Source organism: Zeus faber (assembly GCF_960531495.2).
Source record: "Zeus faber genome assembly, chromosome: 10".
In the NCBI taxonomy this organism is placed as follows: Eukaryota; Metazoa; Chordata; class Actinopteri; order Zeiformes; family Zeidae; genus Zeus; species Zeus faber.
In genome coordinates this window covers 27233426-27247685 of record NC_137199.1, presented here as the reverse complement: position 1 = coordinate 27247685, position 14260 = coordinate 27233426, and positions in this window count along the sequence as shown.

Below are 14260 nucleotides of genomic sequence, written 5' to 3'. Positions count from 1 at the left end.
TCAAAGCTACTGACGGAAGAGTTGTGTACGAGGCATTAATGGTTTGTACTGTGTGTGTGTGTGTGCGTGCGTGAGTTTGTCCGTGTGCGTTTGTGTGTGCGTGCGACCGCAGCCTCTCTGGCGTCCCCTGCGCTGGAGGCTCTACGTGCTCTTGATGCCCTCGAAGCCGCAGAAGTTCCAGCGTTTCTCCAGACTCGCTCCCACTCCTGTCAGCTCCTGTCTGAAAGTGCAGGGCAACCGGGACAGCAGGGCCTCCACCTCGCCAGGGTTAATCTGGGAAAAGACACGCGCACGCACGCACGCACGCACGCACACACACACACACACACACACACACACACACACACACACAAACACACAATTCTCACACCTTCATCACAACAACTATACTGCGATCCGACCTCATTATACTCAAAAACGAAACAGCCGCTTACAGAGCGAACACTGAAGTACGGGGATCACAGGTGAAGTTATGGTAAATGACACCACTAAATAATCCCCCCCGATTATACATTGGTTGGCATGCGCCATTAGGATGGGCTTATCGTCGAGAGCACGGGGTGGGAGTGGGAAGGGAAAGCCGGTGGATAATGTGTTAATAAGTGGATTGGTCAAGGCCTGCGCTGTTGTCAGGACGCATTAAGGTCCATCATGCAGTTATGAGCGCTGTGTCACCTCAGAGCACAGAGAGGAATGAGCTCCTTGTTCGGGAAGTTCAGCCAAAACGACTGACAAAACTCTGCGGGCTGTGTGACGCCGTGCACGGTCAGCGCGGGATGCAGTGGTGGGTTCTGACACGTATCCCCCAAACATTTGTTCAGACATATACACTTATTCATATTCACACATGCACATACGCACGCACACACACACACACACACACACACACACACACACACATTGAGTTTGGCACATCAATTTGCACACACATAGACACACACTCCTCTGTCCAATATTAGGTCCTAAGTACCCACGTCGTTTTATCTCATGCACACTCTCTTTGGGTCGCACTATTCTCTGCAAACACTCTTTGTTTTGGAACAATTTCATTTCCTCGCAGGCATCAGTGCATCGCACTTTATCTCCTCCAGACGAACGCACGCACAGAAAGATACACACATAAAGGCATACTCACAGAAGCATGGAAGCAAACGCATGCACAGACATACTGTACAATGCTTGTTCACAAGCAGACATACGCGCAGGCACGCGCACCCGCACGCACTCACCACACACACACACACACACACACACACACACACACAGAACCAAACAGCAATAAAAAACAATCATGATCTGTTTCCCCATCTTTCACAGTGCTCAGAAGCATAGAGACAGTTTAATGAGCTGATAACCGTGGCCTCCGCATGAAGGTGCCAGCTAAATGAGAGGAGAGAGGGAGAGAAAGAAGATTAAAGACAGATGAGCGATAAGAGGTAGACGGGGGAAAAAGTCCTTTGAGGTTCCGCACATTTTTGAAAAACAAAACACGAAGGTGATGCAACGGCTCTCCTCCATTACAGAACGGGTTTCAGTTCCGGTTTGTCTTTGCAGAAAAAAGTCGGACCAACACAGGGGCTAAATTTGCGGGGTGCACCGAGGCTGACTTGCCCTGAATGCATTCAGCAATAAGTGGTGCAAGAGAGGAGGATTAGCAAAAAAAAAATTAAGAAAGCATTAATGGACAGAACGTGCTCAAAAAGATGGACCGTGACAGCGTGCTGAGCTAGCTGCTTTGTACGGCCATACATTTTCCTGAGCTGCTGTTTCTCGTCGGGAGGTGCTGGTTGGGATGGAGCCTGTAACAGCTGCTTACGGGCGCATTAAGAAAGCGGGGCAGCCTGAATGAGAAGCCAGGCTATCGCAGGGAGACAAGCATTCACTCACACACACCATTCACACCTACGGCGTGTTTTAGATTCATCGAGATCAGCCCAACCTGCAGGTCTGTGGAGTTGGAGAACCCCGTGGAAAACATGCACGGACGCCCAGGCAAACTTGGCTTCAGACGAGATTTAATTCATCTCACGGATGCGTACGCGGCAAATTCTGGTCTTTGGAATAAACTCCCAGGGACTCGCAGAAACTTGATTTCAAGTGTGCGAGTTTGTGCACCTAATAACCCCAGGCCAGTTTTAATAAAGTACTCTAACTCCAGATTTTGGAAACGCAGAAATTTGCTGGGTAGCAGACACTAAACTCGATGTGTCCGGCAACCCTTTCTTTGATGAAAGGAAGGCTGAACACGAGCCTGAAGCAGGGGTGCCCAACCTTTGCTGAACAAAGATCAACTTTTAAAGTCGCCCGTCTGCTGCGATCTACCCGACAGCGTTCAACTAGAGACAAAGGTGGAACCCGGATTCAGACATGGAGACGAAGGCAAGGCTTGGTAAACGGAGTAAACTTTACTTGGAGAGCTAAAATAGAGGAACTGAGAATACAGAAACTTTGAGACGGCGGTACTCAAAGGAGCCGGGTAACACCACACACAGTAGGAATGACGAAATAGTAACAAGACACACTGGGGGAAGGGAATAAATACACATGGTGGTTATTACAAACAGACAACAGCTGAGTGGCACAGGAAGCAGAGAGACCAGGAGGGAGACATCCACGGGACCATAGACGAACTGCAAGACAAGACCAGAGGGCCAAAAAAAATGGAATGGAATCCACATCAATACTTGCACGGAATGGAGAACACAGATGGCTGGCAACAGGCTCGATGGATGCAAAGTCAGTAAAGCGCTTCTCAAAGTCTGACAAGATGCTCTGAACTTGCTCCTCATAACCTGCGCTGTCAAGCTGCACAAAGTGAAGTGCTGCCTGCATGCCACACAATGCTTGCTGGTGAATTATACAATGATAATTAAGGAAGTCCGGGAAAGACTGCGCAATGCAATGAGCCCAATAGCGCGGCCTACCATCGCCGGAGCACCATCAGTTGTGATGGAGATGCATTTAAAGAGGGGCAATTTGCTCTTGTTAACAAATTCCATGAAAGCGTGGAAAATATCTTTACCTCTAGTGTGTCCAGTCAATGGCAAAATGGCGAGTAGCTCTTCTTTTTCCACTCATGTCACAAAAAGTATCCTGATGAAAATACATAGTAATTGTTCAACATGCACCACATCAGTATGATTTATCAAACTGGAGAGAAAAGCACTCGACATCCTCTGTCATTTGCTTGCCGTGAAACGGTATTCTGGGATAATTGTCACCATAGAGTGCGTCTGCTCCCTCAACAAACACTTCCTTGACAACCTTGCCGTTGTTGAAAGATTTCTTGTGTTTAGCAAGAATGTGACTGATGTGGTAACATGCAATTGCTGCAGCCTTAAGGTACGGTCACACTGCTGGTGCACATGCGCTGCAATGCAACAGGCTGCAATGCAACAGGCTGCAATGTGACAGGCTGCAATGGATTTCAAACCCGGCTTCATCCGGCAGCAGGGGGCGGATGAAGCCGCGTTTTTGATGTTTTGGCCTCTCCCATATTTGAGTTTTGCCACCTTAGTCAATCGTAGACAGCTCTCTCTGCTTCGTCCGAAACTCACGCATAAAGAAAATGTATTGATACATGCCCATTGTTACATACACGCACATCACATGTCAATCTCAGGGCATCTCATTGGCTGTTATCGTTGTCCATCACTTGCGTTATAAAATCCTGCATCCCGGGGAAGTAGTGTGCTGCATTTCCCAGCATGCCCCGGGTGAGAGAGGGAGGAATTCGGGTGACACACCCGGAAGGCCGTTTTGCTGGTTCACTACATTACTATAATATAATAATTCTTAATACATATGTGACCCACCGCATACTTTAGGGTCAGTTGGCGGCTTTCAACTTTTTTTTTCCCGCATAATTTGAATGAATCAGAGCTTCCAAACAAGGTGTCACTTGTGCAAATCAAGCAAATATCTTTAAAGCTATGACTTGTTAATAACAAGGGTGTGGAAAACTGTTTTTCTGAGATAATCACCTACAAAGTTTTACCCACACTGGGTTCATTCAGCCAGCTCCCACAATGCAAATGGGGTTGACGGACAAACAAACAGCGTTGAACAGTGTCAAACAACACAAAACATTTTTTTGTTTTTAAAAACAATTTTATTTAACAGTAAGAATATACATGTTTTATAAAAGTGGAATTATTTTGTAGTTTAAAAGTACGGACAACACAACAAAATGTAGAGTCTATCAATATTATGAGTCTTAGAAAATCTGAAATCTGAAAATCACCAACGCCAACGGACTTCATCACGTCAACCACTTCTTCCGTTGAAACAACGGGTGTATCGTTGGTCTCCTCCGGTGGTTTCATCGTCACATTAAGTTTGAAATCCGCTGTTTGAAAGGTTCTCCAAGTCCGGAGTAATATCAGATTCGGTGTCGCTGTCGGAGAACTGACTATCATCGTGGAAAATGAAGTCCAGTACACGCTGCTTACACTGTTTAGATCTATCGCACTGGTCAGATTAAGGTCCGCGATATGATATCTTTCTCCACCCGCTTCTCCTAATCCATAACAACACGGAGATAAAAGTTTTCACAGACAAGTGAAACCAGATCCTCGTCTTGTTTATGGAAGAGACGTCAGTGAAGTCAGCAATTCTTACTCGATGATACGCATTGGTATACGCCCCCTCCACAACAACATCTCCGTGTGTGTAAAAGTAGTACGATTTAAAGGTTGAACTCTATCAAAACGGTTTCACATTGTGACTTCATATCACATGGAATATGGAGGAATGACCTTCACCGTGACGGTCGCTTTAAAGGAAACCATTGATTCAAGATTCATGAGGGTTATGTATCACATACATATATATACATTCATACATATATGCAGTGAAATGTCAATGCAATATTGTGATTACACACAATATTTCTTGACTGAACACAATAGCGACCTAAGAATTTCTACTTGACTAACTAACTGGTTCCTAAAACGTAATTCAGTAAGTCGAATACTATAGAATAAAATAAAATATATAGAATAAAATAAAATAAAATAAGAACTCAAAGGTAATGCAGGTTGGGGCTACTAAATAAATAAAGGGAATAGGCTTATGTATATGGGATAGACTTATGTATATGGGATAGGCTATTTATGTATATACAGATATGTGCATTAAAGTGTCATGTGAATAAAGTGAGGAGGTGTTTGTGAGATATACAGCACAGTGTACAACAGCACAGTGCAGCAATACGCTAACACCAAACCACCCAGAACAGTGACACAGTATGCGGTACAGTATGCTACATAAAGTACAGTAAGGTAGTGGAGCCTATGTGTGTGGCTCAGTGAGGACCCCTGGTGAGGTCAGCGTTGACAGTTCTTATGGCTTGCGGGAAGAAACTCCGTCTCAGTCTCTCTGTTCTCGCTGCGTGACTGCGGAGGCGCTTGCCTGACCGCAGCAGCTGGAACAGTCCCGTTGTTGGGGTGATGAGGATCCTTCATGATCCTGCGGCCTCTGCTACTACACCTCCTGGTGTATAAGTCCTGCAGGAAGGGGAGGGTAGTTCCAGTGGTACGTTCAGCTGAGCGCACCACCCTCTGCAGGGCCCGCCAGTCCTGAGCAGTACAGTTCTCAAACCAGGCAGTGATGTTCCCTGTCAGGATGCTCTCCACTGCTCCACAGTAGAAGGACTTGAGGATCCTCACCGAGACCTGGAATTTCCTCAGTTGCCTGAGGTGGTAAAGACGCTGCCTCGCCTTTCTTACCAGAGTGTCTGTTTGTAAAGTCCATGTTAAATTCTCTGGTGTGGACTCCCAGGTACTTGAAGCTGTATACCCTGTCGACAGAAGTCCCATTAATCACCAAGGGCGCGTGCGTCCTCGATTGTAATCCTCGGCTTAAGTCCACAATCAGCTCCTTGGTTTTGCTGACGTTCAGGTGTAGGCTGTTGTCCTGGCACCAGAGTGACAGGTCAGCCACCTCCTCGCGGTAGGCCTTCTCATCGCCGTCGGTGATCAGGCCCACGACCACGGTGTCGTCAGCAAACTTGATGGAGCTGGACCTGGCCACACAGTTATGTGTGTACGGGAGTACAGGAGGGGGCTGAGGACGCAGCCCTGGGGGGATGCTGTGTACAGAGTGAGGGAGCCGGACATGTGCTTCCCTACCCTAACTACCTGGGGCCGGGCTGAGAGGATGTCCAAGATCCAGGCACACAGCGGAGTATTCAGTCCGAGCTCCTTCAGCTTGACAGCCAGTCTGGTGGGGACTATGGTATTGAAAGCTCACCATGATCAGCATTATTCAGTGCTGTTGAGCGTCTCGGTAAGCGAACTGTTTCCCCATGTAATCTAACGGGAATATTTAACTCCACGGTTTAACATTTTTCTACTATTTATAAATCAAACTCGGTTTTGAAAATACGTTGAGAAATAAAAAAACCCACAAAGGAGCAGGAATCTGGAAAATCAAATTTTCCTTCAAGCAAGGTTTTTCAACTTATTTGGCTGCTCCTGGCGATTATAGAAATGCGCAAGATGGTGGCTTTTACTGTGGTGGGTCACATATTGAGTATACTTCTCGCGATCGACCTGTTGGTCACCCTTGGCATAAAGGATGCTTTCCACTGCCTCTACTGAGGAGCTGTGTCTTCAACAGCACAGTGGGACCCTGATCTAGTGCAGGACCATATGTCAGTCCTGTAGGGAAGTTTAATCTGTGTCAATATGCCTGTGGTTTGTGGTGTGTGTGCGGGCAATGCATTTAATGTTCAGCACTTGAAGTATAAGCTGACTAGTAACACACTGTATGACCATATCTATGTGTGTAAAAATGCTTGATTCTAAAGAAGAAGAAGAAGAAGAAGCAGAATCACTTCATTGATCCCCCGTAGGCAGATTTGTCCAAGGCAGGGGAAGATTCCAGTTCTAGTGGCAAAGCCTTGTGTGCTGTGTTGGGGATCTTGAAGAACCTGCTGTCAGAAGGCAGGAGGTAGTTTGTGGAAAGGTTGGGTGTTTATTGACCCCTTCCCTGGTGACACGAATAGATCGAATAGAGTACTCAATACCGGCACCAAATGGACAGACGTGGAGATGATCTACGTCGAGATGAACAGAGATGTTATTCCATCGGCCACAGAGACGACACCACCGTCTGGGTTCTATGACCTGCTTAACATGACATGAAACATATCAGAACACGGGGAGCGGTCCGCTGTAAAACCGCGCTTCGAGCGGCGTTTCTGGATTGCAGCTCTGTCAACAGCCTCTCGTATTATGTGGCTCCAGATTACAGGGAGTGTTTAATGACGGCTTTGATGCCGTCGCCTCTAATCAAAGTCCCACACTCCCAAAACGCTCCTCCAGCTCAACCAAAACATCTATTGTGTTTCAGAGCGCAGCAAGGACCTTCCAGGAGAGCGATACTCCTCCAAGGAGCCAGCAGTTCAGAGAGCCACACTCTTTAAACTAGAAGGGGATCTGGCCTGGATCTGGGAGTGGTCCGAGCAGAAAATGTGTTCATGGCGTGTGGTTGTGGAAAGTGCAAAAGCAAAAGAGAAAAGGTGCATTATTTTCATAATCATTATGGGGTTATCTGGTTCACTTGCTTGCAAACTGCTTCCAACTCAAGAACGAAGCGGAAATCAACTTTTATTGTTTTATATTTTTGATTGTTTTGTTTCTCACATTTATTGATGGAACTCTTCTGGGATTATGTAACTGTTTGAGGCCCATCTGAAGTTTAAATCTATATTATTCATGGGGGGGGTCGCGAACCCTTGGTTTTCCGATTTCTCTTGGAGCCAAACATCTTTATTATTATTTCTTTCTTTGATTAAGCATCAAACAAGACATCAAGATGAGGGATTCTGACAGAAAACTCCCAGCATCCTTAGGGAGCAGCCCTGTCCTGCTGCAACAAAAGGAGTGGGCATGCACGATGGCTATGCCCCATTGGCTGCCTAACTACCTCTAAGTCAACCATGTGGTCACTCTCGCGTGACGCTCAGCGGACGGGGGCGTTTCTCCTGAAGAAAAAGCAGTGTTAGCAGATATAAATGGGGAGAGGCCTCGGCTTATTTTCTCTTTAACTCCATTAAGTTATTACAAGTAGCGTTTGCTTTCGTTTGCTCAGCACGAGAATGTCCTTGACGATTAATATGCGAAAATGCAATGTGCTGGAAAATCGGAGTCAAAATAGGACAAGGCTTTGTTTACGTCTATAAATACTGTAGTAGATTATACGCAAGGGAGATGGATGCTCGGCATATTTTCCATTATCACAACGTCACATTGGATTATGTAATCTAATGAGTTAAGTGGGTCTCCCTCTCCCCATCCTCTCCACGATCCGCATCTCCATTTAATGGCTATGCAATTACGTATAGTTAAGAAGTGAAACCTAATTAAGTGGATCAGAAAACAACAACCTGTAACCCACTGACATTTTCATGTCACAGCGGCGTGTTGCCATCGTCATCTGCAGATAAACAAGGGGCGGATTGGATCAGAACAAACAACAAATGAGTATCAGACGCCTTTTCTTCAATCAGAGTTCCCTTAGAGCACCAAACTGTCAGATGTACCCTTTGAACTCCCTGATACATATCCATCATGCACAAGAACCTAATTTATAGGAATTTTCCATTTCACCCCTCTTCCCGGGATGCTCAAACAAAGATGCATGACACATGCAATACATGCAAAGATACATGCATGTTTAATTGCCATTCTTTCTGCAGCTACTTTCTTGCTGCTAATGAGCCCTTCTTTTACTGGGGCCGAACCTTGACTCCAAATTTCCCCATCCTCTGTAAGGATGGAGCAGAATTTAGAGAACCCAAGAAGCAAGCCAATAAATTGAGCATTGAATATTTCAAGAAAGCAGTGCTGAGGTTGACCACGTGTTTAATCTTTAATCTGGAACATTTATTTTTCAGGATCGACCCTTTCACACTGATCACTGGATTGAAATGCTGAATTATGAATCCCTAAAATCCCATTATTACAAATACATGGCCTTCAAGCTCTAAATAAATGCATATCCCACTCGCCAATAGCACCCCTCTGTTGGTGCACTTAAATTGTCGATCAAATAATAATAATAAAGAGTGGGATTAGGACAAGAAGTCAGGGAGGGAGGCCAAACATTCTGGAAGAAGATTTTAGCAACACGTTTTAGAGGGAAGGGGGGTATCAATAAAGCACCTGACAACAGGGAGCCGACATCTGTCCGTTTGAAAGAGTGTGGTACAAGCCATTTTTTGAGACACTCTAATGCCAACGGTTTACCACTTTCATGGTGGCTTTAACGGCTTTAACCTCAAAGTCCTTCCACTGAAATGAACATTCACTGCACTCCAAACATTTGAAACTGCAGTCCAATCCAAATGCTTCCCAATATCCTATCAAGTCATTCCACTGGTAGCCAGTATACAGTGCGTCTTAATGTAGTGCTTATTCATAAGTTTTTCCTTTGAATTTAATTTCACTTTGTTTCACTCTGGTGAACAAGACAGAATGAAAATGTCAACGGATTTTTAATTGTTTTACACGATACACAGTCTTGATTGGTCTATTGTTCTGCTGTGTCAGTGTTCATGTGGACAAATTGTGTTTCCACTGCGGCCGCCCCCTGCAGGCCTCCCTCCGAGCGTGTCACAAAACAAATTGTCAGGGGGAGTCTGTTTGGTATTTCAGTTCCTGTACAGTGCCTAACTTGCTTTTATATTTGCACCTTAACACACACACACACACACACAAAGAGACACAAAATTCCCTGATAAGTAAACTGAAAAATGTTGCTGTGAGGCCCCTTAAAAAAATAAACATTTACATGAAAAATTTACAAGAAAATAAAGAACCGGCGACAGAGAGAATTCTGCCAAAAGCTAGAACGAAACAAAGCGAGAGAGAGAGAGAGAGAGAATTGAATGTTAGTGTGTTTGTGTGTGTGTGTGCGTGCGTGCGTGGGTGTGTGTGTGTGAGACAGACTGAGAAAGCATGATACCGTGCGTGTGCTATGTCACAGAATTTCCAGTCGGGGTGTCACGGTTGCCATGGGCGGTTGCCATGGCCCCCGGGCTAATCAGGACACGGCGGCCTTTTCTCCCCCTTCCTGCCAAGGTCCTATAGGGCGCGTGCAGTCTGCATGTGTGTGCACGGGCGTGTGCACGTCTCTGCTCCGTTACACAGGTCCGACTCTCTAACCCAGTTGTGTCCGGGTGATTTATTTAGTGACAAATAAAGTCCCCGTAAACTGGATCGGTCTGTAATGATCTGTCATGTTGCTACAAGGGAGAGGAAGAGAGGGGGGCGGGGTGAGAGAAGATGAGGTGAATAGAGGGGAGGGGAGGGAAAGGAGAGAGGAGATGAGGTTAGGAGAGGGGAGGGGAGGGTGGAGAGGGAGGGAGAGTACAGGCTAGAAGAGGTGAGGAGACGTGAGAGGAGGGAAGGGGAAAGGGGAGGAGAGTCGGAGGTGAGAGGCGAGGACGGGGGGGGGGGCGAAGATGAGATAGGAGGAACTAAGGAATGACAGGAGAGAGGGGGTGAGAGGAAGGGAAGAAGGAGACGAGTGAAAGGAAAAGGAGAGGGGGAGGACAGGTTAGAGGGGGAGGGGAGAGGATGAAAGGGGAGGGGGGGGGACGGGGGGAGAGAAGGAAAGAAAGAGAGGAAGGGGGAAGGAGACGAGGAGAGGAGGGGAAAGAGCCCACGCGGAGGGGGCCGCAAAGGGAACGAGGGGAAGCAAACAGACAGCAGAGGGCAGGGGGGAGGCCAGGAAAGGAGGGAGGCAGGGGGGAAAGGGAAGGGCGGGAGGAGAGGGAAGAACAACACTGAGCGGGAGGCGGGGAGGACGGGGTCTCTTCCTCCGTCATTAGCCTGATTAGTGCCCGACGCTGCGCCGCTGTCATCTTGCTCCGACGCGCACTCCAGTCAATTAAAAGAATGAGACAGAATGTCAAACGAGAAACAAGCACGACGCTAATACATCCAGACGTGCCAAATCTCTCTTTCCTCCCTCCCTCCCTCCCTCCCTCACCCTCGCACTCAACGGAGGGTCCACCCCCTTTTTATGGAGGTTCTTGAGAGGCAGGCGGGCTCAGCGGGACGATGTCGAGTCAGAGAGATAACGGGAATCTACGGCGTCTCGTCGCGGAATGACCGCCCAAAATAATTGCTTATTAGATGTGTCCCCTGCTCGGCCGCGCGCCGCTGGGAAAGTCATTGTTTGGCGGGAACGGCCGCCCTCGCACGCGCGCTCAGGCCTCGACACAAAGCGCGTCAACTGTTAAACGAAACCGTTTTTAAGGTTGGATCATGTTTGGAGTGCCAATTTTTGGGGGGATGGTGACCTGGCAACAGAAAGAGCCGCTGGCGTGACGGAGACAGGACAGAATTGTATATTTTGGCTGTGATTTCTAAAACAAACAATCTTTTTTTCACCCCTTTATGTTTTTATTTTGTGCACTCTCAATCCACTGCATTTCTGCTTTCGTTGCACCTTTATATTTCTTACTTTTTCATGCATCATTTGCATCATCTCTTGTATGCTATGTTAGTTTTATTGATTATTTTTTTATGATTTAATATTTGTTGAGTGTTATTATCATTTTATGAATGAATAAATGTTTCTCATTATGTATGTTATATACACCCGGTGCACGCTTTGTGCTGGAGCAGGGATTCCGATCCGAGTGATAAGAGCATAACGGTGAAAGGAGATGTAGCGACGGTAATCTGTCCGGTAGCCGTGGCGATAAGATTCAGGTTTAATAATCGCGTCGACCCGAGTTGGCGTGCCGTGGGTCTGCTGTGATGTGGTGACCGCAGGGAGCGGAGAGGCCGACGCGCGAACATCTGTCGGACACCGTAAATCCCCCCGCGACGGCTACCGATCTATAAAGAGATACCCAGCCCCAGCCCCCCCCAAAACCCATTGATTTCCCGCCCTCTATTTCCAATTAGACGACCCTCCATGATTCATGTGTGTCCCTCTACATTCAATTACCATATTTCCCATGGACCGTTTCTGTGGTTCACGACACTGTAATCAAAGTCATCTCTTTTGGAGAAAATATTGACAACTCTGTCAGTCCGGCGGATCTGAATGAATGGCTTTCAGGCGGAGGTCTGGCCAGGAATGGTAATACCCTAATTCATCCCCACCCGGAGGAAGGCGCCGGCGAGAGACCGACCTTCACAGCCGCCCCGCAGCACGGCGCTGAGGATGGGGAGAGAGTTTTGAAAAGACGACTTTCCCACAAAGCGAGCAGAGGCGTCAATGTCACCAGCACGCATGGCTTGAATGTAGCGTATTAGTATTATCCTTATCCTTATCCAATTACATAGCTGATTGAACCCCAAGCTCGGGCCTGCGTCTTCCCTCCCCCTCCTCCTCCTCCTCCTCCTCCTCCTCCACCTCGACCTGCGATGCACACGCCAGGCGAGAACACACGGCACTTAAATGACATCTCCGAGGAGTTGAGGTATCGGTGACTCGCATTCCGATGACGCCGTGGTACTCATTGAGAGGATATCTGTTAGAAAGTAGACACCCCCCATGGGCTTGATCTGATTAATAAACCTGCATTAAGAAGCCACTGAAATCGAACCCATGACCGAAGCTTTGGCGCGTGAGGCTGGATTACCTCCGGCCCATATTCTAGTCAGACCACGGATATAACATCTTGAGAATTCTTGAATTCGGAATATTTTGGCGCTCCCAAAATTGATGAGGTCCAAATGTTTTATAACTTCATTTCGATGGTTGTAAAAGTCTCTCTCTCCCATTTTAAATGACCCGTCATTTTTAATCTTCATTTTATGATTTCTGATGATGCTGTCAAAGCTTCAACCATATGTCTGTGCTATGTATTATCAGTGCTTTCAGTGAGTCATTCAGTAATAAAAACAAAAATAATACTGAGTTTATTTAAGGACAAATCATCAGACGGCACTTTACAGAAGCACTAAAATCTTTAATAATGAAAAATCATGAAGTGGTGTGTTCTTCCCCATTATCCTTCATGCATTGAGACTCATTATAAACAAATGTCTCTGTGGCTGCTCCTCGAATCAGTTAGGGTATTTATTAAAAAATAAAAAGTATAGCCTTGGAAATACACACATGAATGAACCCATTCAACTGAATATATCCATCATTGATTGGGCATTCGTGTGTGTGTGTGTGTGTGTGTGTGTGTGTGTGTGTGTGTGTGTGTGTGTATGTGTGTGTCAAGAACACATACTATCAAGAACATACATTCTCATGACAGAACGTACACACACTCTTACAATCAGGGTTTTGAAAAGGCTCATCAACAGATTGGAGGACATAATAACATGGGCTGTCGGCTGATCACCTCTGTGTGCCTCCCCTGCACAAAACACTTTTCAGACGTTTCCTTTGGCTGACATCACAATTTCTAACACGTAATTCAAACAGTAACAGCCATATCAAGCTTTTTTAATGTGCACATTACTGCAAATGTCACTCTCTGTTCCACAGTGAGCATCAATCTTCATGCTTTCACCGCAGCAAAGGCAAAACCCACCTTATCATTTTCCACAATGGGTTCAGCAGAATTCAAAGAAGTAAGTTTCATCTGGAAAAAAAAACAGTGAAGCGGCTGTGAATTTGTTACACAAAGAACTATTATTATTTTTTACATCATGCACCAAGTGCCAACTTAGAAACATTTTACTGTGAAAAAATGTTGTAATCCCTTTTGTGCCTAATTCCTTTTATTTCTAAATAGACGAACTGGGCACCATTAACATACATTTTCGGAAAAAGAGATAATTGATGTTGTACTATATCCTCCGTATTGATTACATGGATACAGACATTTATAATGAAGAAGGATGATTTCAACTATGGCTACTTGAGTGTTATAGTTTGATATTTATCTTCAAAATCAATATATAAGACAACATTATTCTAATGTAATATCGACATTTTCTAATACTGTTACACATATATGCTACATATTCTACTTATGTAGATGTAAATCCAAAATATGTTAAAATAATGTTAGGATTCTAAAGCACCATAGAGATGCTGATCGCTCTGCTTATAAAGGGCTCATCCCTGTCTTCACATATACAGTGAAGAATATATGAAAGAAGTTATCGTCATAGTTATTTTTTTAAAAGGTAGAAGAAGAGACCGAAAGGCTTTAGGAAAAGATGCTTCTTCTGAATCGCCTAATCTCAGTTTCCACAACCTCCATCGAGAACAGTCTGGTTCTTTGCCTGCTCCGGGAGGGGAGATGCCGGGCTGAGACTCCCCAGTAACA